Source organism: Erinaceus europaeus, chromosome 4, assembly GCF_950295315.1.
Source record: "Erinaceus europaeus chromosome 4, mEriEur2.1, whole genome shotgun sequence".
NCBI lineage: Eukaryota > Metazoa > Chordata > Mammalia > Eulipotyphla > Erinaceidae > Erinaceus > Erinaceus europaeus.
The window spans coordinates 153895566-153917484 of NC_080165.1; positions in this window are offsets into that span (position 1 = coordinate 153895566).

Genomic DNA, 21919 nt, shown 5'->3' on the forward strand with positions numbered 1-21919 from the left:
AATATATGAATCAAGACGTCACACAGGTAAATCTAGTTTTGGTATATTAGTAGGTGGAATTTCTTTAATATATCTGAAACTCTGTTATGATTCCTCTGAAGCACAAAACTCCTGAAACCACCACACACACACACACACACACACACACACACACACACACCAACACAAAACAAAGACCTGGAGAGGCAGTTCAATGGGTAGGGCTGTACCTTGTGTGAGATGCAGGCCTGAGCCTTGGCACCGTATGAGAGATGCTGTGACGTCAGAGGAAGCTCTGTGATTCTCTGTGTGTGTGTGTCTGTATCTCAGTGGCAAAGCTATCTGGGCCAGTAACATTCTGCTTATATGCTCTATTTTACTTACTGTGAGAGAAGTGCAAGGAAAACCATGCTGAGAGGCTGGCTGGGTGGTGGTGTACCCTGTTGAGCACAGACACTACCTTGTACAGTGATCTGGGTTCAAGGTCCCTATCCTCACCTGTGTGGGGGAAGCTTCATGATTAGTGAAGCAGAGCTGCAGGTATTTCTCTTTCTTTTCCCCTGTGCCCCCCATCTGTTTATATTTGATCCTGGGTGAGCTATTTGCCTACCACCAGTCTGAACTTGTGATTGAGTGTCGTGGGCTCATTATGGACTCCTTTCTAAAGGGGATAACCTAACAGCCACATCTCCAGTACCGCACAAAACTGACCCTTAAAATAACAAGGCTGTCTATTCAGTTGGAGGCTACCTGTGCAAAATATGAACTTGACATGGGATTGATAGACAAGTAAATCAAGAAGTCACTTAGCTCAAAAATAAAACCATGAACAGCCTAGTGAATAATATGGACACAGGATGTGACACACATGTTCTAATGCAGACATTCAGACATCAACAGATATGTGTAGGCATGGCTACTGCCCAGAGGAGAAGAAACAAATATTGGTGAAGATACTGAGCAAAGGGACCTTTTACATTATTGGTGGGGGTATATCTTAGTGTAGCCTGTATGAGAAACAACATGGGGGCCTGGTGGTGGTGCACCTAGGTGTAGATCTTACGATGCACAAGGACCCAGGTTTGAGCCCCGGATTTTTCCCCTATAGAAGAAGAGCTTCATGAGTGGTGAAGCAGAGCTGCAGGTGTCTCTCTGACTCTCTTCCTCTCTATCTCCCCTTCCCTATCAGTTTATCTCTGTATCTGTCCAATAAATAAAAATAATAAATATTTTAAAATAATTGAGTTGAAGAAAAAGAAAAACAATATGAAGATTTCTCCAAAAATAACAAATAATTTGTGATCCATTTATCCATAAATGTGCAAATGTCTGATAAAACAGTGCTTCTTGAGGCTCTCTATAAGCACAGGTTTAATTTCAGCAATCATTCAGTCAAGGTTCCGGTGTTCTGCTCCAGCTCTGGTGTTCACAGCTGTTTCTACTCACAGCACGTGTTTCAGCAGTTCCTCATCATTGCCTGTCTCAGCAGTCTTGGGAGTAACTCCCTTCCCTCTTCTTTGGGTTCATAAGATGTGGCTGGTTTTTCTATCCGACCATCTCTGTATCCGTTATCACAGTGAGGTAGTGATTTCTATATTTCTTATGCACAGATATGGAAGCCAGAATTTTCTTAGACATTTATGTTGATACACACTGGCCATTTGCATTTCTACTTTTGTAAACTTTATTTGATTACGATGTTGACCTCCTAACTTACCCCAAAGAACTTTTCAAATTATGAGTTCTATCAGTTCATTTATGATTTATTAAGACTACATTCAACAGTAAGTTATTAAGAGTTTTGACTATTATACACACCATTGAAGTTAGTCTGTAATATTCATCATATATTTAAATAAGTCAGCACTGAAAATTTGAATTAAATACCCAATTCAAATATCAGAATTTTATGATATATATATTTAAATTTTATTAGAAGTTTGTTTTCTGACTCTGAACATATTCCCAAGAGGAAAGTGTGCTTTGAACTCCATACACTTGATAGTAATGAACTACTTTTAGAAGCATAGAGAGGAGGTAACTGTGACTGTCCAAGGTTATTAATGTGTTTTTCCATTTAACCTTTGATGCTTTCTTCTGTATCACAACATTCTTGTCCAAATCTCCCAAGAAGTCTTTTCCATATGTACAGTCAAAGGCAAGAAAAGACTGGCAGAAGGTTTTGTGACAGAGCAAGGAGTGTGCAGAAGACTGTGGCTTGACTGAAATCAATGACAGCGTGACAGACCTCAGACTAGGTTCAGCCTCTCCCCAGAGACAACCAAGTGGGATGTTTCTAGAACTGAAGATAAGACAAATGCTAATAGACCACAGAGAACAGAATACCTCAAAGCAAGATAGATATTGGATTTATATCACGATCAGAATATCCCACCCAGTGCACAATCCAGGGCTGGGGAGAGGCTAGGACCATACCTGACCTCTACCCAGAACACACTCTTCTGCCTCTTGACCATGATCATGGTGAGGACCAGTAAGTGGAGGAACGCATCTGAGAGGTAACATAAGGGGAAAATTGACTACATTATTAGTTGAAGATTTAAACTGGGTAGAAAGTTTGATCATTTTTTTTCTTTACAACTTGGAAATAATTTCACATAAAAAAAGAGCCAATAAAAATACAAAAATGATATAGGTGTATTTTTCTTTGTATCTTATAAGAAGTCAACACTTTATGAAGGTTATCCCATGCCCCATAAAATGTTTTTAAAATATTTTTATTATCTTTATTCATTGGATAGAGACACACAAAGGGGTCTATTGTGTTGTTCCTGATAGAGATGACCGGTAACAATGGAGAGAGGGATTTATTCGAGATCTAGGCCCATCATGTCTGTTTGGGAATCTCAGGACTCCCCGACTAGAGCCCCAGCTGATGGGGTGGCCTGATAGTGACTAAAGAGTCATCATTAAAGTATGCCAGTCTCTTGCCCTTATTCAGCTTTTGCAGTCCTTGCTTTGCCAAGGTTAGCTTTGGAGTGACTGAGGGAAGTGTTATAGGATGTACGTGAGGAAATTATCTAAGTCTGAGTAGACACTATTTCATTATAAACTTTATGGTGTCTTTTAGGTGTTTCTACTTGCTTGCTCCATATACTGACTCACTGCAGAGTATTGTGTACTTTTGCTTTCAGTTGTATATTTTGCCCTAATTTATAGATGCATGTGAACATATGGCCTATCTCATAGGAGCTGGTCTATATCTATGTTTTGGGACTTTGCTAGGAAGTGAACTATCTGAAATGGAATCAGAGAATCCTATGAAAGGAAAGTAGTAATGAAGCTGAAGGGTTGACATTCCACACCTGATGTCTCTGGACACAGTCTGAAGTGAAGCTTGTTGAGATGGTACTTGTTCCGTAGATTAGCTTTCTAAATAGTTAAGCAAGCCTTTGTGTGTTTCTAAAGGTGAGATTGCAAGTCATATCTTCAGATTTTACTTTAGCTGAATTATGTGGGAAGGGCTGAGTCACAACCCACATTTTTATTTTATTAGTTTACTTCTTATAAGCCAAAGACAGATGAGAAGAGCCTGTTCTACTTAAGTAATATAGGTTATTATTAATTTTGATTGCTATTATAAGAAACTATTAAATACCCAAATCACCATGAGGTATGAAGGGAGAATAATCTGTGTATGCCTCTTCATATTTATATTTAATAAAAAAAGAGAAAAAAGACAAATGCTACATGCAGACATATTTAATCAAATTGAATTTAATTTGTTTGAATTATTTTGTATGTATATGAGAATTTTTACTGGCCTGAACAACTTGAAATTAGCTGGACATTTAAATCATTTAATTATTTTCTTATCCTTCATTTAAAAACATAAAATTTATTTTTCACTTAAACCAAGAGAAAACTTTGAGAAAGGGGTTCCTGATCTTTGGTTTACTGCTTATTAAAACCAGAAAAAAATGTGGTGTCTGTGTAATTTTTTGATATGAATAATGAATACTATGAATCAAGGTCTTGGCATTAGCATTTCACAGATAATGTAACAATACAGTTAATTTACTTCAGACATACACTTCTGATCATTCTCCTTGTACTGCTGCCCTTCCAGACCTTTCTGGACTACTTGCAAGTTGAGTCTTTCATCTCTGCCAATACAAGTCTAATGTTGGCACTCAAAGCACATAGAAGTGTTTAACAAACTCCAATTGCTCCAAGATTACTTTTTTACAGACAAAGGGTAATAGCTTGACCTTTTTATTAAACTTAAGGGAAGTCATTTTATATCTGTTTCACTCTATGGAATCTTGTAAAATTGTATTGTCTTATAGACCTGAATGGCTTTTTAAGACCAAAAAAATGGTAGCTGAACTCATCAACTCTTGGGCAACAGCATAACCTCCACGAAGATTTAATGGTTGAAAGGGTAACCCTGGGAGTCCGGCGGTAGCGCAGGGGGTAAGCGCATGTGGGGCAAAGCCCAAGGACCAGTGTAAAGCTCCTGGTTTGAGCCCCGGCTCCCCACCTGCAGAGGAGTCGCTTCACAGGCGGTGAAGCAGGTCTGCAGGTGTCTGTCTTTCTCTCCCCGTTGTTTTCCCCTCCTCCATTTTTCTCTGTCCTATCCAACAACGACGACATCATCAACAAGAACATAAACTACAACAACAATGAAAAACAACAAGGGCAACAAAAATGGAAAATATATATATAAAAGGGTAACCCCCAGGCCTCTCATAAAACGCTCTTTCACAACCGGGAACAGGAGAGCTGCAAAGGCCTATAGCTAGCTAAACACTTTAGGCTGGCAAACTGCAATTGTACGAATCCTCATTTTGATTGTGTCCCGTTTTGTTTTTCCTGATTTCACCTTTTTATTACTGAAGAAATGGTATCTAAATGCATGATTTACTTTAATGAGAAACACACAGAGAGATACAGCAAAAGGCCGACGCACTGCACAGCTGCGGTTTATGTAAGTGTGGAGGACTGAACCTGGGACTTTGGAGCCTCAGGCATGAGAGTGTTTTGCATAACAATGGTTTTCTCCTCTACCTAGAATTTTTTAAACATTTATTCATTATATTTATTTATTTATTGGATACAGACAGCCAGAAATTGAGAGGGAAAGAGGGTGATAGGGAAAGAGACAGAGAGACACTTGCAGCACTGCTTCACCTTTGCAAAGCTGTCCCCCTGCAGGTGGGGGCCGGGGGCTTGAACCTGGGTCCTTGTGCACTGTAGTAAGTGCACTCAACCAGGTGCGTCACTACCCAGTCCCTCAAAAAAAAAATTAAGAGCATGAAAATGAAAGAGTCTCATCCATGTCTCAAATATGGTAGAATTCAAATAAATCTAATTGTTGTGTTCAGTACTCATCTGATTCAGATATCGAAACTACACTGTATTCCTTTGGTTTGTTTTCATATCCTAACGTAATGTGATCATAGTTAGAAGGTGTAGGTGTACCTTAGGAAAGTTTTCTTTCTTAGTTGTTCTGAAGTGTCAGGTCAACTTACTTAAAGCTTACTTAAAGCTTACCCAGCTTAGTAAGTAAAATGAAGCTATTTCTAAAGCACTACTCTGAGAAAATAGTCTTTATTTTTTAGTAAATAAAGGAAAACCCTATTAGATATTTAAACATAAATAAGTACTTTAATAGAGAAGTATCCCTTAGAGTAATTACTTTCAAGTAATCATACTTTTCCTGCAATGTACATTACAATCACAATGAAATTTGTTTATCCATGTAGATAGAAATTAAGCAACATTTTAAAAGAAAAAATATTCTAACCATTGTGTATCCAAGTTAAGCTCTCCTAATTAAAAAAAAAACAAGATTAGCCTGTTCATTTTAGATTTTAAATATTTTAATTATTACCATTAGAAAACAAAACTCTGGCGCTGCTTTTTTTCCCTTCAAACTGTTACTACTGAAAACTAGAGCAATAATATTATTACTTAATTTAAAAACTACAAAGATATTGAACTAAAAGATACATAAATTTATCATTTTAACTGAACTCGGTCCAGTTGTGTAGTTTTTAGGACCCTGGCAATAGTTTCAGGGAAAGAAGCGGTTTTGTCTAGACAAGTTTTACAACTCAGGACATGGGTGGTGTGGAAGGTGTAGGAGCAAGGGGCCAGGTTTGTACAGAGCACGCAAGCAGAAAGGTGGTCAGCTTTCTCCTGATGGAAAACAATCCAGAATTCAGGAATGTATATATAATGAAGATCACACAGAGTCATAAACACACACACGTGTGTGTGTATGTACATGTAAATTTCACTTTTTCAAGTGGCACTTCTCTCTGTAGACACAACCTGTGCATGTGTAGTGTTGTGTGCATGTGTACCTATATACAATACTTGTAAGAAATACAGAATAAAATTCATACATATGTAGTTTTAGATAATTTCAAAACTGTTCATTCTCCAGATATATTATTAACTTTCCCAACCCTGTATTTATTCCTGAAAAATTTCACTCTTGGGGGCTGGGTGGTGGTGCACCTGGTTGAGCGCATGTTACAGTGCACAAGGACCCAGGTTCGAGCCCCAGTCCCCACCTGCAGGGGGAAAGCTATGTGAGTGGGGAAGCAGGGCTGCAGGCGTCTCTCTTTATCTCTCCCTCCCTATCTCCCCCTTCCCTCTTGGTTTGTTTTTATCCAATAAATAAAAATAATAAAGAATTAGAAATAAATAATTAAATAAACTTAAACAATTCACTCTTGCAGCTATAAGGTAATATAAATGTTACTTTACTCTGTTTTGCATGAGTCATAATTACCAATATGATTTTTCTGATGGCTATAAAAAGTCAGAATATTGATCCCAGGCCTGAATAGTTTTTGCAGTATCTCAAACTATCTTTTCTAGTCTATCTAATTCATGCAGAGATTAAATATTTCTTATTGATTTTGTTTTAAAGAAAAAGGTTACTTGAAATCTGTAAATGTCTGATCTTTTGAGTTCTTTCACTCAAGTATTCAGGAAATATTGAAAAGAAAACATCATAAGTTTAAAATAAGTTTTTTCATAATATGAAATTATTCAGAGATACTATAGAATTTTAAAAATAAATTCTAACTTACTTGAAGCATTGAAAAAGTACATCTGACTTGAAAATTCAGCTTCAATGCCTTCCTCTCTCCACACTCCTGAGACACACTAGGTGACATGCACATTCTTTTCTTTTCTTTTTTTTAATATTTTTTTTCATTTATTATTGGGTAGAGACAGAGAGAAATTGAGAGGGGAGAGGGAAATAGAGAGGGAGAGAGACAGAGAGACCCCTGCAGCCCTGCTTCACCACTCTTGGAGGTTTCCCCCTGCAGGTGGGGACCAGGGGCTTGAACCGTGTGCACTATAGTGTGTGTGCTCACCAAGCGTACCACCACTTGGCCCCCAGGTGGTGTTTCTTATGTCATCATTGTCCAAAGAACAATACATATTAGCGCAGTAGGAACAGTACTCTGCACTTTCACAGGGCCTTTTAATACCCTTCTGGGTCAAGCATGGTACTGGATAATGTAGGGAAAGTAAAGGTAGATGAAAGACAGGTCATATCTAAATGTGTAAAGCAATATTTCTCAAAGCTACTGTCTGAACCATTACATTGCTGTTCTCCAAATCACTTTATTGGGGGAAATAATGATTTACAGGGATAGTGGTTATCACACAAGTACAGTTAATTATCTACCTGAAGTCCAGGTATTTATGTTCTGCAACCCTCTGTAATAATGAAACAATATTACTATTATTTATTTTATTTTATTTTATTTTATTTTATTTTATTTTATTTTATTACCACAGCACTACTCAGCTCAGCTCTGCCTGATGATGGTGCAGGGGACTGAGTCTGGGACCTCAGAGGCTCAGGCATGAGAGTCTCTTTGCATAACTATTCTGCTATCTACTTCTACCATTAATGTAACAACTTTAAAGGAGGAAGCTCTTTTATGTTGAAAGAAGGTTGCAGAACCAACATACCTGTCTCTAGGCTCCTACACATCTCTGAAGAGCAGAGTAGATGCTGATGGGGACCACTTCTCCAGCAGAGTGGCTTTTCCTAAAGTCAGGACTATGCTCAGTGCAAGTTTGTCATCAGAATAGGATACTTTAGCTGACCTCAGGAGTGGGATTGAAACTGGTGGCCTCTCCTGCATTGTTATTCGTCCTTTGGGAACTTGTGCCTTTCTTTAGGGAGAAGTAAAGAAGCTAGCACTTTGTTTAAACCACAGTAGCATGCTATTCTTAGTATCTCAACCCCTTCCTTCTGCTTGCTGGAATGTTAGAACAATAAACATCAAAACCTGAAAAGAGCCATAGGAAGGCTGATGGTTAGCACTGTGCTACCCCAAATGAGTGGTTCTTGTTGAGATGGTTTAAGGAAAAGGGGTTTGGGAGATGACTGTGAGAAAAGAAAGGCTCTGTGGAGATGTGAATGGAACTCACTGAGACTTTAACAATTATTTTTGCTGTCTAACATGATGAAAGGGCAATAGACTAAGGAGTCAAAGTACTTAAGTACCTATAGGTCTGGCCTTAAACTATTATGATTCCTTTGGAAAGTCATTTAGTCTCCCAAAGTTGACCTGAGTAAAAAGGAAATCATAGATTGAGATGAAGACAGGCCAGGACAGTACTAGATGACGTGGGCATGGACACAGGTAATACAGGCTGAGATAAGGACAGGCCAGGACAGTGCTAGATGACGTGGGCATGGACACAGGTAATACAGGCTTCTTCTTCTAGCGTTTGCCCTTCTTCTGTAGCCAGTCAGCAGCGTCAGGTGGAGCCTGATGTAAAGTTTCGAGACCTCCTTTGAATCTGGAGAGGTGGCAGTCGTTGACTATGTGGGTCATAGTCTGTCTGGAGCCGCAGGGGCAGTTCGGGTTGTCTCTGGCTCCCCAGCGATGGAACATAGCAGCGCACCGGCCATGGCCTGTTCGATAGCGATTGAGGAGGGCCCGATCATAACGTGCTAGGTCAAAGCCGGGTTGATGCTTACAGGGGTCTGTGATGAGGTGTTTGTTCTTTACCTCAGCTGACTGCCAACTCTGTTTCCAAGAGACTGGAACAGAGACGTTCAGTGTAGGCATAGGGGACCAGATTGGGTGATGAGACGTCAAGCGTTGGACAGGGTGGGCGAAGATATCCTTGTATATATTGGCAGGTCCGGTCGAGCGTAGACGTGGGAAATGAACTTAGATGATGCCGCATCCCGACGAATATCTGGCGGGGTGATGTTGCTAAGAACTGGCAGCCATGGAACCGGGGTGGAACGGATGGTTCCAGAAATTATCCTCATGGAGGAATATAATTTGGAATCGACCAAGTGGACATGGGGGCTACGGAACCATCCTGGGGTACAGTATTCTGCAGTGGAATAGCAGAATGCCAGAGATGATGATCATAGTGTGGAAGTGCTCGCGCCCCATGAGGAGCTGGCCAGTCTTGCAATGATGTTATTCCTCGCACCCACCTTTGCTGCAGTTTTTATGAGATGTTTGTGAAATGACAGAGTGCGATCGAGAGTAACGTCAAGATAGACTGGCTGGGCTTCATGCCGGATTCTCGTATCGCCAAGCTGCACTTAAGTTCACGTGAGGCCGAGGCATGGTGTAGATGGAAAACAGATGATACCATTTTAGCAGTGCTAGGAATTAGTCGCCATTTTTTACAGTAATCAGATATCAGAGACGTGTCTTTCGTGAGTGTTTCCTGGAGGATGTCGAACTTTGATGCCTGAGTTGCACAGCAGATGTCATCGGCATAGATGAACTTCCTTGAAGAAGTTTCTGGGAGGTCATTGATGTAAATATTGAATAGCATAGGAGCCAGAACAGAGCCCTGGGGGAGGCCACTTGAGATAAGTCTCCATCTGCTAGACTTGTCACCCAGATGTACCCGGAATCTTCTGTTTTGGAGAAGAAACGATATAGTGTTGGCCACCCATGGAGGCAGGTATCTTGAGATCTTGACTAGAAATACAGGCTGAGATGAGGACATGCCAGGACAGTACTAGATGACAAAGGCATGGAAACAGGTAATACAGGCTGAGATGATGACAGGCCAGGAAAGTACTAGATGATATGGGCATGGACACAGGTACTACAGGCTATGATGAGGACAGGCCAGGTCAGTACTAGATGACATAGGCATGGACACAGGTAATGCAGGCTGAGATGATGACAGGCCAGGACAGTACTAGATTACATGGGCATGGACACAGGTAATACAGGTTGAGATGATGACAGGCCAGGACAGTACTAGATGACATGGGCATCGACACAGGCAAGACAGGTTAAGATGATAACAGGTCAGGACAGTACTAGATGACGTGGGCATGGATACAGGTAATACAGGTTGAGATGAGGACAGGCTGGGACAGTACTAGATCACGTAGGCATGGACACAGGTAATACAGGCTGAGATGATGACAACCAGGACTGTACTATATGACATGGGCATGGACACAGGTAATGCAGGCTGAGATGATGACAGGCCAGGACAGTACTAGATGACATGGGCATGGACACAGGTAATACAGGCTGAGATGATGACAGGCCAGGACAGTACTAGATGATATGGGCATGGACACAGGTAATACAGGTTGAGATGATGACAGGCCAGGACAGTACTAGATGACATGGGCATCGACACAGGCAAGACAGGTTAAGATGATAACAGGTCAGGACAGTACTAGATGACGTGGGCATGGATACAGGTAATACAGGTTGAGATGAGGACAGGCTGGCACAGTACTAGATCACGTAGGCATGGACACAGGTAATACAGGCTGAGATGATGACAACCAGGACAGTACTATATGACATGGGCATGGACACAGGTAATGCAGGCTGAGATGATGACAGGCCAGGACAGTACTAGATGACATGGGCATGGACACAGGTAATACAGGCTGAGATGATGATAGGCCAGGACAGTACTAGATGACATGGGCATGGACACAGGTAATACAGGCTAAGATGATGATAGGCCAGGACAGTACTAGATGACGTGGGCATGGACACAGGTAATACAGGTTGAGATGAGGACAGGCCTGGACAGTCCTAGATGACGTGGGCATGGACACAGGCAATACAGGTTAAGATGATAACAGGTCAGGACAGTCCTAGATGACGTGGGCATGGATACAGGTAATACAGGTTGAGATGAGGACAGGCCGGGACAATACTAGATCACATAGGCATGGACACAGGTAATGCAGGCTGAGATGATGACAGGCCAGGACTGTACTATATGACATGGGCATGGACACAGGTAATACAGGCTGAGATGAGGACAGGCCAGGTCAGTACTAGATGACATGGGCATGGACACAGGTAATGCAGGCTGAGATGATGATAGGCAAGGACAGTACTAGATGACATGGGTGTGGACACAGGTAATACAGGTTGAGATGAGGACAGGCCTGGACAGTCCTAGATGACATGGGCATGGACACAGGTAATACAGGTTGAGATGATGACAGACAAGGACAGTACTAGATGACATGGGCATGGAGACAGGTAATGCAGGCTGAGATGATGACATGCCAGGACAGTACTAGAAGAAATAGGCATGGACACAGATAATAAAGGTTAAGATGATAACCTGCCAGGACAGTACTAGATGACATGGGCATGGACACAGTTAATACAAGTTAAGATGATAACAGGCCAGGACAGTACTAGATGACGTGGGCATGGACACAGGTAATACAGGTTGAGATGAGGCAGGCCGGGACAATACTAGATGACCTGAGCATGGACACAGGTAATACAGTCTGATATGATGATAAGCCAGGACATTACCAGATGACGTGGGCATGGAAACAGGTAATACAGGTTGAGATGATGATAGGCCAGGACAGTACTAGGTGACGTGGGCATGGACACAGGTAATACAGGCTGAGATGAGGACAGGCCAGGACACTACTAGATGACGTGGGCATGGACACAGTAATACAGGATGAGATGATGATATCCCAGGACCGTACTAGATGACGTTGGCTTGGACACAGGTAATAAAGGTGGAGATGATGATAGGTCAGAAAAGTAATAGGTGACGTGGGAGGTCAGGACAGTAATAGGTGACGTGGGCTTGAACAAAGGTAATAAAGATTGAGATGATGATAGGCTAGGACAGTACTAGATGACATGGGCATGGACACAGTTAATACAGGCTGAGATGATGACAACCAGGACAGTACTATATGACATGGGCATGGACAGAGGTAATACAGGCTGAGATGAGGACAGGCCAGGACAGTACAAGATGACGTGGGCATGGACACAGGCAATACAGGCTAAGATGAGGAAAGGCCAGGTCATCACTAGATGAGGTGGGCATAGACACAGGCAATACAGGCTGAGATGAGGACAGTCTGGGACAGTACTAGATGACATGGGCATGGACAAGGTAATACAGATTGAGATGATGATAGGCCAGGACAGTACTAGGTGACGTGGGCATGGACATAGGTAATACAGGCTGTGATGAGGACAGGCCAGGACAGTACTAGATGACATGGGCATGGACAAGGTAATACAGGTTGCGATGATGATAGGCCAGTACAGTACTAGATGACAAAGGCATGGACACAGGTAATAGAGGCTGAGATGATGACAGGCCAGAACAGTACTAGATTACATGGGCATGGACACAGGTAATACAGGTTGAGATGAGGACAGGCCAGGAAAGTACTAGATGACGTGGGCATGGACACAGGTAATACAGGCTGAGATGAGGACAGGCCAGGATGGTACTAGATGACGTGGGCATGGACACAGGTAATACAGGATGAGATGATGACAGGCCAGAACAGTACTAGATGACATGGGCATGGACACAGGTAATACAGGTTGAGATGAGGACAGGCCAGGAAAGTACTAGATGACATGGGCATGGACACAGGTAATACAGGCTAAGATGATGACAGGCCAGGACAGTACTAGATGACGTGGGCATGGACACAGGTAATACAGGCTGAGATGATGACAGACAAGGACAGTACTAGATGACATGGGCATGGACACAGGTAATACAGGCTGAGATGATGACAGGCAAGGACAGTACTAGATGACATGGGCATGGACACAGGTAATACAGGTTGAGATGAGGATAGGCCGGGACAATCCTAGATGACGTTTGCATGGACACCAGTAATACAGTCTGAGATGATGATAGACCAGGACAATAGTAAGTGATGTGGGCATGGATACAGGTAATACAGGTTGAGATGAGGACAGGCCAGGACAGTACTTGATGACATGGGCATGGACACAGGTAATACAGGCTGAGATGATGACAGGCCAGGATAGTACTAGGTGACATGGGCATGAACACAGGTAATACAGGCTGAGATGAAGACAGGCCAGGACAGTACTAGATGACATGGCCATGGACACAGGTAATACAGGCTGAGATGATGACAGGCCAGGACAGTACTAGATGACGTGTGCATGGACACAGGTAATATAGGTTGAGATGAGGACAGGCCGGGAGAGTCCTAGATGACGTGGGCATGGACACAGGTAATACAGATGGAGATGAGGACAGGCCGGGACAGTCCTAGATGATTTGGGCATGGACACAGGTAATACAGTCTGAGATGATGATAGGCCAGGACAGTACTAGGTGAGGTGTGCATGGACACAGGTAATACAGGTTGAGATGACGACAGGCTGAGATGATGACAGGCCAGGACAGTACTAGATGACGTGCACATGGATACAAGTAAAACACTCTGAGATGATGTTAGGCCAGGACAGTACTAGATGACGTGGGCATGGACACAGGTAATACAGGCTGAGATGATGACAGGCCAGGACAGTACTTGATGACATGGGCATGGACACAGGTAATACAGGCTGAGATGATGACAGGCCAGGATAGTACTAGGTGACATGGGCATGAACACAGGTAATACAGGTTGAGATGATGACAGGGCAGGACAGTACTAGGTGACATGGGCATGGCCACAGGTAATACAGGTTGAGATGATAACAGGCTGGGACGTTACTAGATGATGTGGCCATGGACACAGTAATACAGGCTGAGATAATGATATAACAGGTCATTACTAGGTGACATGGGCATGGACACAGGTAATACAGGCTGAAATGTTATTAAACAAGGGCAGTACTAGATGACGTGGTCATGGACACCAGTAATACAGATGGAGATGAGGACAGGATGGGACAGTCCTAGATTATTTGGGCATGGACACAGGTAATACAGTCTGAGATGATGATAGGCCAGGACAGTACTAGGTGAGGTGTGCATGGACACAGGTAATACAGGTTGAGATGACGACAGGCCAGGACAGTACTAGATGACATGGGCATGGAGACAGGTAATACAGGCTGTGATGAGGACAGGCCAGGACAGTACTAGATGACATGGGCAGGGACACAGGTAATACAGGCTGAGATGATGTTAGGCCAGGACAGTACTAGATGACGTGGGCATGGACACAGGTAAAAAACTCTGAGATGATGTTAGGCCAGGACAGTACTAGATGTCGTGGGCATGGACACAGGTAATACAGGCTGAGATGATGACAGGCCAGGACAGTACTTGATGACATGGGCATGGCCACAGGTAATACAGGTTGAGGTGATGATAGGCTGTGACGTTACTAGATGACGTGGCCATGGACACAGTAATACAGGCTGAGATAATGATATACCAGGACATTACTAGATGACGTGGCTTGGACACAGGTAATAAAGGTTGAGATGATGATAGGCCAGGACAGTACTAGGTGACGTGGGCTTGGAAACAGGCAATACAGGTTTAGATGATGACAGGCCAGGTCAGTACTAGATGACATGGGCATGGACACAGGTAATACAGGTTATGATGATGATAGGCCAGGACAGTACTAGATGTCATGGGCATGGACACAGGCAATACAGGCTGAGATGATGACAGGCCAGGTCAGTACTAGATGACATGGGCATGGACACAGGTAATACAGGTTGAGATGATAACAGGCCAGGACAGTACTAGATGACATGGGCATGGACACAGGCAATACAGGCTGAGATGGTGACATGCCTGGACAGTACTAGATGACATGGGCATGGACACAGGCAATACAGGTTGAGATGGTGACAGGCCTGGACAGTACTAGATGACATGGGCATGGACACAGTAATACAGGCTGAGTTGATGACAGGCCAGGACAGTACTAGGTGAGTGGGCATCGACACAGGTAATACAGATTGAGATGATGACAGGCCGGGAGGGTACTAGATGACATGGGCATGGACACAGGCAATACAGGTGTTATTTCATAGGCATATTGTTTTTCTTTTCATGTGGAACATTTAATGAATTCTGCTCTCCCCTGGATGAGAAATGGCAGTGAAGAGAAATATTCCTTCTGTGACAAAAATTGAGATGACAAGTAATTACACAGCTTGAGCAATTAATTACACTAAAAATCAAATTCTTGCATTTTGCATATTTTAGGCCATTTCACTGAATAACATTCTGGCATCTATTTGCATATTCCCTCTCCTCTAGATAAAGCATTGTACCTAACATTTACCATGCATTTTTAATCCAAATTTCTTTTAAAGAATCAGAGATAATCTCTATCCTTCATTAGGCAGAAGGAGACAATGACAACCTGTCCCAGTCGCAAGTGTACTAATGCAGGATAGTATAAACATCTATTCAGTAATCATTCCACACTAGATAATTCCTGGTTCAAATTTCTTCCTAGGAAAATAATGTGTGGAAATTTCGATGAAGAGTGTGGAAGAAGTGTTTTCAGGCCAGAGGGACAGCTCACTGTGCAAGGCCCCTGCATTGCAAGGTTTTTAGTGTGGGGAACTGAGCTGGAAAAAGACTTCAGCACATAAATGTGTTGCAGCCACCAATAATCCATTTTATTTACTTATTCATTTGTTTTTTGCCATCATGGTTATCACTGGGACTTGATGACTTCTGAAATTATTTTTCCCTTTTTCTTTCCTGGACACAGTGAAATTGAGAAGTGAGGGAGAAATAGGATGGGGGAAAAGAGAAAGTTTCAGCTTCCAAAAAAAAGAAATTTAAGTAAATAAACAACATTAATTATCAAGATGAACACTGAGTTACTTAGTGAAAATTTAAAAGCAAAATTTAAAGCTCATTTAATTTTTGAATCAGTGATGAATTCTCTGATGGAATATGAAAATACATTGCTGAAATAAAGCTGTGTTATCTACCTTAGCACTTACAGCTTCTGGCTTCCTTTGACTCATTTGTTCTGACCTGCCCTATCCTCAATACTTATTAGTGAAATTGACATAAAATGTATCCTCAATGCATCATTGCCCTTCTTTCCCATAATCTCTAAGTCTCTAGATTCTAGGTAACAGTTGTCTCTTACCTGGGACCCTCACTTGATTCTCTCCTTCCATCCCATTGCTCCCTGTAAATGGATTCACCTGTAGTCTAATTTTCTAAGTTGAAACTGCCGTCTGCCTATTTTAAGCCACCAGAGGGACATCACACAGGAAATGAGCGTAGTTTCATTACACTGTACATGAGGCTGCTGCTGCTTCTCCTGGTCAGAAGCATCTCGACGGAGGTGCGCCAGGTTCCGCCATGGCTACTTCTCCTGGGAACTGAACGCGTGTGACTCTGCTGGCCGGTAAACTTTTAGAACCCCCCTACAGCCATGAGCAACCTTTACCTCAGCTGATAACTGTTTATCTTATGGGACTAAACTTTTGATAACTACACTCAGACTTTCTGGACCTAGTGTACTCTTAACCCTTAATGATAGTGCTAATTTTGCCTTTTACCTGTTTCACCCTAATAAACCTTGTATTGTTTAAACCCATTAAAAAAACTGTACATGGATCTACTAAGTCACCCCCACCCCACCCCGAGCCTTGTGCCCCAGTCTTCCTGGGCTGCAAGCTTGCCAACCTGTCCCCATCTAAGGCTTGGCAACAGGGCTTCGTGTCTGGAGAGCTGTCTCCATACTGGCTTCACTGGCTCCTTCTTGTGTTCCAGATCTCACAGCTTTTATATATGTTTATATAAAATATGCATATGTGATTTGTATCTATATAAGAACATACTTTATATAAATATTCACATAATCACACATTACATGTTTATATGAATGTGTTTATATATAGTCCTTCTTATGACTTGCCCTAAACCAACTCCCTTTTTCCTGTTTATTCTGCTAGTGTCTCTCTTCTGCACTGTGGTATTCGTACTGCTTACTCACTGTTCATCTGTTTCTTGAATATCAGAGTCAGTTCTCTGGCCTGTGCCTGGGGAGATAGCCTAGGCAGTAGGAAGAGTAGTTGTCCATATCAAATGACCAAATAACAAAGGCTTATTCTGCCTGTGCTATGTCTGAAAAATGATCCAACTTACTTTTCTCAATTCTTAGGCAGGCAAAGTAGAGTCCACAGTAGTATCTACCTCAGAAAGCTCTTATGAATATTAAGCGAGTTAAACAGTAACTGGCATAGTTTATGTATCTGAGAATTTCCCTGGACCTCAAAACCTACAACAGTACCTGGTATCAAAAACTTAGTGATTATTGGAAAAGAAAGCAAAAACAAGTAACTTACTTCTATTATGGTATATTTTTTTTCTTTTATAACAGATTTAGTGCCTGTATTTAAGTCCTAAACTGTGAGTGTACATTCAGCTGGATTTTTAAAATTGGAAATCTAACTTTTTATTGGTGAGGGAATTTGGTGATTCTGTCTCTTTAATGGTCTTTGTTATGAAAGGCTACTCCATGAAAATGTGAGAGAGAAGAGAAATGAAAAATTTACCAGCTGTGTATTAATTTAGACACTGTCTCTGTGTAATCCCATAGGTGTAATACAAGGCAGCTTCAATTGAACACTGAGAAGAATATAAATTGTAGCTAATTGAAAGTGCCAGGGAGACCTGGAAGCTGACAGAATGCAATCACATAATTTGGCTGTGGGCCAGGCCAGTGGGGTGCCTCTGCTTTTAGAAATTATGTGGCCTGTGATGTGGTGAGAACTTGGCACAATGCAGTTGTCAGAAACAACCGACACCTGAATTTCCGGAGGACTTTCACAGCCTTTTCTTTCCTGCACTAAGCAGACTTGCAAAGTAATTGCAGGAGGAATCTTTCTTGTCAAGGACAATTCCCTACAGAGATCTAGTAATATACTCTAGAGCCCAAGAGTCACCCAGATTGTCTGCTCTAGGTTATTTTATGCCTTTAGGGGTTATTTTCACAGAAACCACAGCTTAGTGATTTGAATTTAGGCTGGAAGTGTTGAGGGACAAGGAGTACCTGGAGGGTTCAGCAGTATCGCCCAGAAAATGGTTTTTATTTTTTAAATGTTTGTTATTATATTTTTAGTCAAGTTTACACAATTTATTTTATATTAATATTTAACAAGTATGTCCTTTTTTCTACAGAGAGTTAAGTCCATAGTACTAAGATTTATTTTGAGGAATTAAATTATGGATTTTTTTAGGTTTCTTATCTGATTGCTAGGAAGACAGCCTGAAATTGAAATCCAGAGATCCTCAGTCTTATTTCCTTAAAAAATTATCATTTGGGGGGCGTCGGGCAGTAACACAGGGTTAAGTGCAAGTGGTGCAAAGTGATGATGGACAGGCAATGAGGATCCCAGTTTGAGCCCCCAGCTCCCCAACTGCAGGGGAGACACTTCACAGGCGGTGAAGCAGGTCTGCAGGTGTCTGTCTTTCTCTCCCCCTCTCTCTCTCTTCCCCTCCTCTCTCCATTTCTCTCTGTCCTATCCAACAACGATGACATCAATAACAACAACAACAATAAAGCAACAAGGGTAACAAAAGGGAATAAATAAAATAAATATTAAAAAGAAAATTTTTTTTAAATGATCATTTTTAAGGAATCAAAAATATATGAGATCTTTCTTTTGGTAGACGCACAAATTGAGAGGGGAGGTGAGTAGAGAGAGAAAGACACTTGCAGCACTGTTTCACCACTTGAGAAGCCTTCCTACTACAGTGGGGGCCGGGGGCTCCAGCTCCACTCCCTACGCGCTCAGTAGCCGTGACACTGCAGGGCCCACTCTGCTTCTCAGCCGCAGCCATGCAGATGCAGATGGATTGAGAGTGACTGCATATCAGTTTGTGTCTCTGGAAATCACATACTCAGCTGACACCAGAGTACAAGAATTTTATTTTACAGGATGAGAGAAAAGTTTTCAGATTTGGGGCCTGGTGGTGGCACACCTGGTTGAGTTCACATATTACAGTTCACAGGGTCTGGGGTTCAAGCTTTCAGTCCCCAACTGCAGGGGGAAAGCTTTGCAAGTGGAGAAGCAGAGCCGTGGATGTCTCTCTCCCTCTCCATCTCCTCCTTCCTCTCAATTTCCGGCTGTCTCTATCCAATAGATAAATAAAGATAATAAAGAAGTTTTTTTTAAAAAGGACCTTCCACCTTCTGCACCCCACAATGACCTTGGGTCCATACTCCCAGAGGGATGAAGAATAGGAAAGCTATCCGGGGAGGGGATGGGATATGGAGTTCTGGTGGTGGGGATTATGTGGAGTTGTACCCCTCTTATCCTATGGTTTTGCCAGTGTTTCCTTTTTATAAATAAATAAATAAATAAATAAATAAATAAATAAGAAAAGTTTTCAGATGCTATTTATATTTGTCCTCTATGAAAACAAGAGCATCTCAGATGAAGATAGAGATCTGTCAGGTTTCCATTTGGCCAAGGGAGTTTTGGAGTGAAATTAACCATTAGAAAAAAAATGGAGTTGGCAAAACAAAAGTGTGAGGCTCCAGAACACCTGTCCCATTAATCACTGACCATTGAAAGTCTCAGGGAGAGCATTTGGTTGGCGAGGGAGGACAGGGAGAGGGAGGAAGGAAGGCTTTTGGATTCTGGTGGTGGACCTAATTTGGGGTGAAAGTGTTTTGCAGACACTGATCATAGAGAGATGAGAAATTGTCCTCCTGTGTAAATAACTGTAATGAAAACCATTAGTCTTCTTCCAGAATAAAGGGAAAAATGTTCAGATTTGGTTCAACACTGACAGCCAGCTGCATTCTTTATGGTCAGATTCTTTCTTGAATGAGGTCTAAGTAGTGTCCTTCCTGGGTGACACAGTTATGGAGCAACTCTCCCTGTCCTCACTGATACAAGGCTCCTCTACTTACAAACTGAGAACTTCATCTTTGACCTTTGCTTCTTTCTCTGGACAGTGAAAACAGTGGCAGAATTTCTGGTAATTTTATTGTGCAAGTTAAATTATGTGTCTTCACTTTATTGAAATACTTAGCCTCTGGAACAAAACAAATACTCCAGCACTGCTCATGGTATATTGTTATTTATTTTTTACTTGGGATTTATTCTTGCTTGTCTACTGTATTCTTGAATATTTTGTATATGTTGTTATTTTTAAAGTATGTTTTCATATGTATTTAAAACAACTCCAAAACATAGTCTTTGAAAAACAAATCTTCAGGGGTCATCCTGAGCAAACCATTGCATATGTGCTTTACCTTCTCCTCACTGTCATTTTCATTGTGGTCGACCTAGAATTTCCACTAAGCAATATCACTTAATAATTCCATTGAGTGTAGTTATCATGTAGATAGTCTACATGAAATGTCGTGCCCAACCCTAAAATATTCATGTGCTGGTTTCACACTATGAACAAAATTAACTCTTCTAAGGAAATTCATAAGCACAGTGTTCTATGTGCTTGCCAGATAAAAGGAGCAATTTCATATTCATCAAAGTTGAAATACGGTTTAGTGTAGTGTACCAGAATAACATTACCTGTTTTGACACAAATACAATGGAGCAATTCCAAAGAAATCCAATTTTGAACAGCTCTGCCTGCAAGGGTTAGCAAGTTTCAGCAGGTTTCTGACATTCTGACTGGTGTTTTATGCTATCTGAAGAACTCTAGTAAGATTCCTTGAGCACCTTACCCTGCACTCTTTCCGTGTCTCTAAAGAATGAAAATTGAATAGTGATCTTTCATGCTCATGGGTCTCACTTTTATTAAATTCTGATGTTACTCTTTTAGGTGCATCATCCTAGTGTGATGATATTCCACTCAAGTAATTGCAGAGCTGCTGCTAGCTCCCTAACACAAGAATGAAAATGTGGTTAGACAGAAACCAGATGAGTTTGCCACCTTGCCTGATCGTTTCTTTTTCTTTTAAAGTATTAATTTTCTTCTTTATGGGATGAGAGTATGGCATAGGCTATTGGTAGTATTTGTGGACCTCCTATTTGTATTCCCGTCATAACTCTTTGCTGACATAATTCATTTACTTCTTGATTCTGTATTTGCTCAGCAGTTATTTTGTGGCTACTCTACTTCTAGGTGCAGAGGTAAACAGTTCAGACAGGCAGCCTTTCCACCTTAGAATACTTCATTAATGTGGACTAGAAATCTTCAGTTGCTACGAGGATGAGGATAGACCACTTCTGAACCTTTTTCTGTGTCTGTGAGCTTAGGTTCTCTTAGTCAGCTCTTTTGCAGCCACTGTTCAACTGCCTGTCTCTGTTTGGACAGCATCTCAAGACATCTCTCTACTTCTCTATCTCCCTTCCCCCTCTCAATTTCTCCTTGTGGTAGCAATTAAAAAGAATTGATAGAAGAAAAAAATGGCTGCAAGGTGAGTTATATGTGTCATGCAGGCACCAAGCCCTAATGATTTCCCTGGTGGCAATAAAAAATCACTTAACAAATTAATAAATTAATTAACCTTAGAATATGCACAATATTACCACTCATTCACTGCTCACTGTTTCAGTTGTTTCACTAAAGTAATGAAAAGAAAATATATACTTAATCTCTTTTTCATCCTTTTAAAAGTTGTTATATTTCTACTCTAAAACCATGAGGATTACATGTAGTCACAGGCCATTTGTGAGCTCTGGGGTGCTGACTGTTCCATAAGAGGCCTACACGTAGAAAGCTAGTA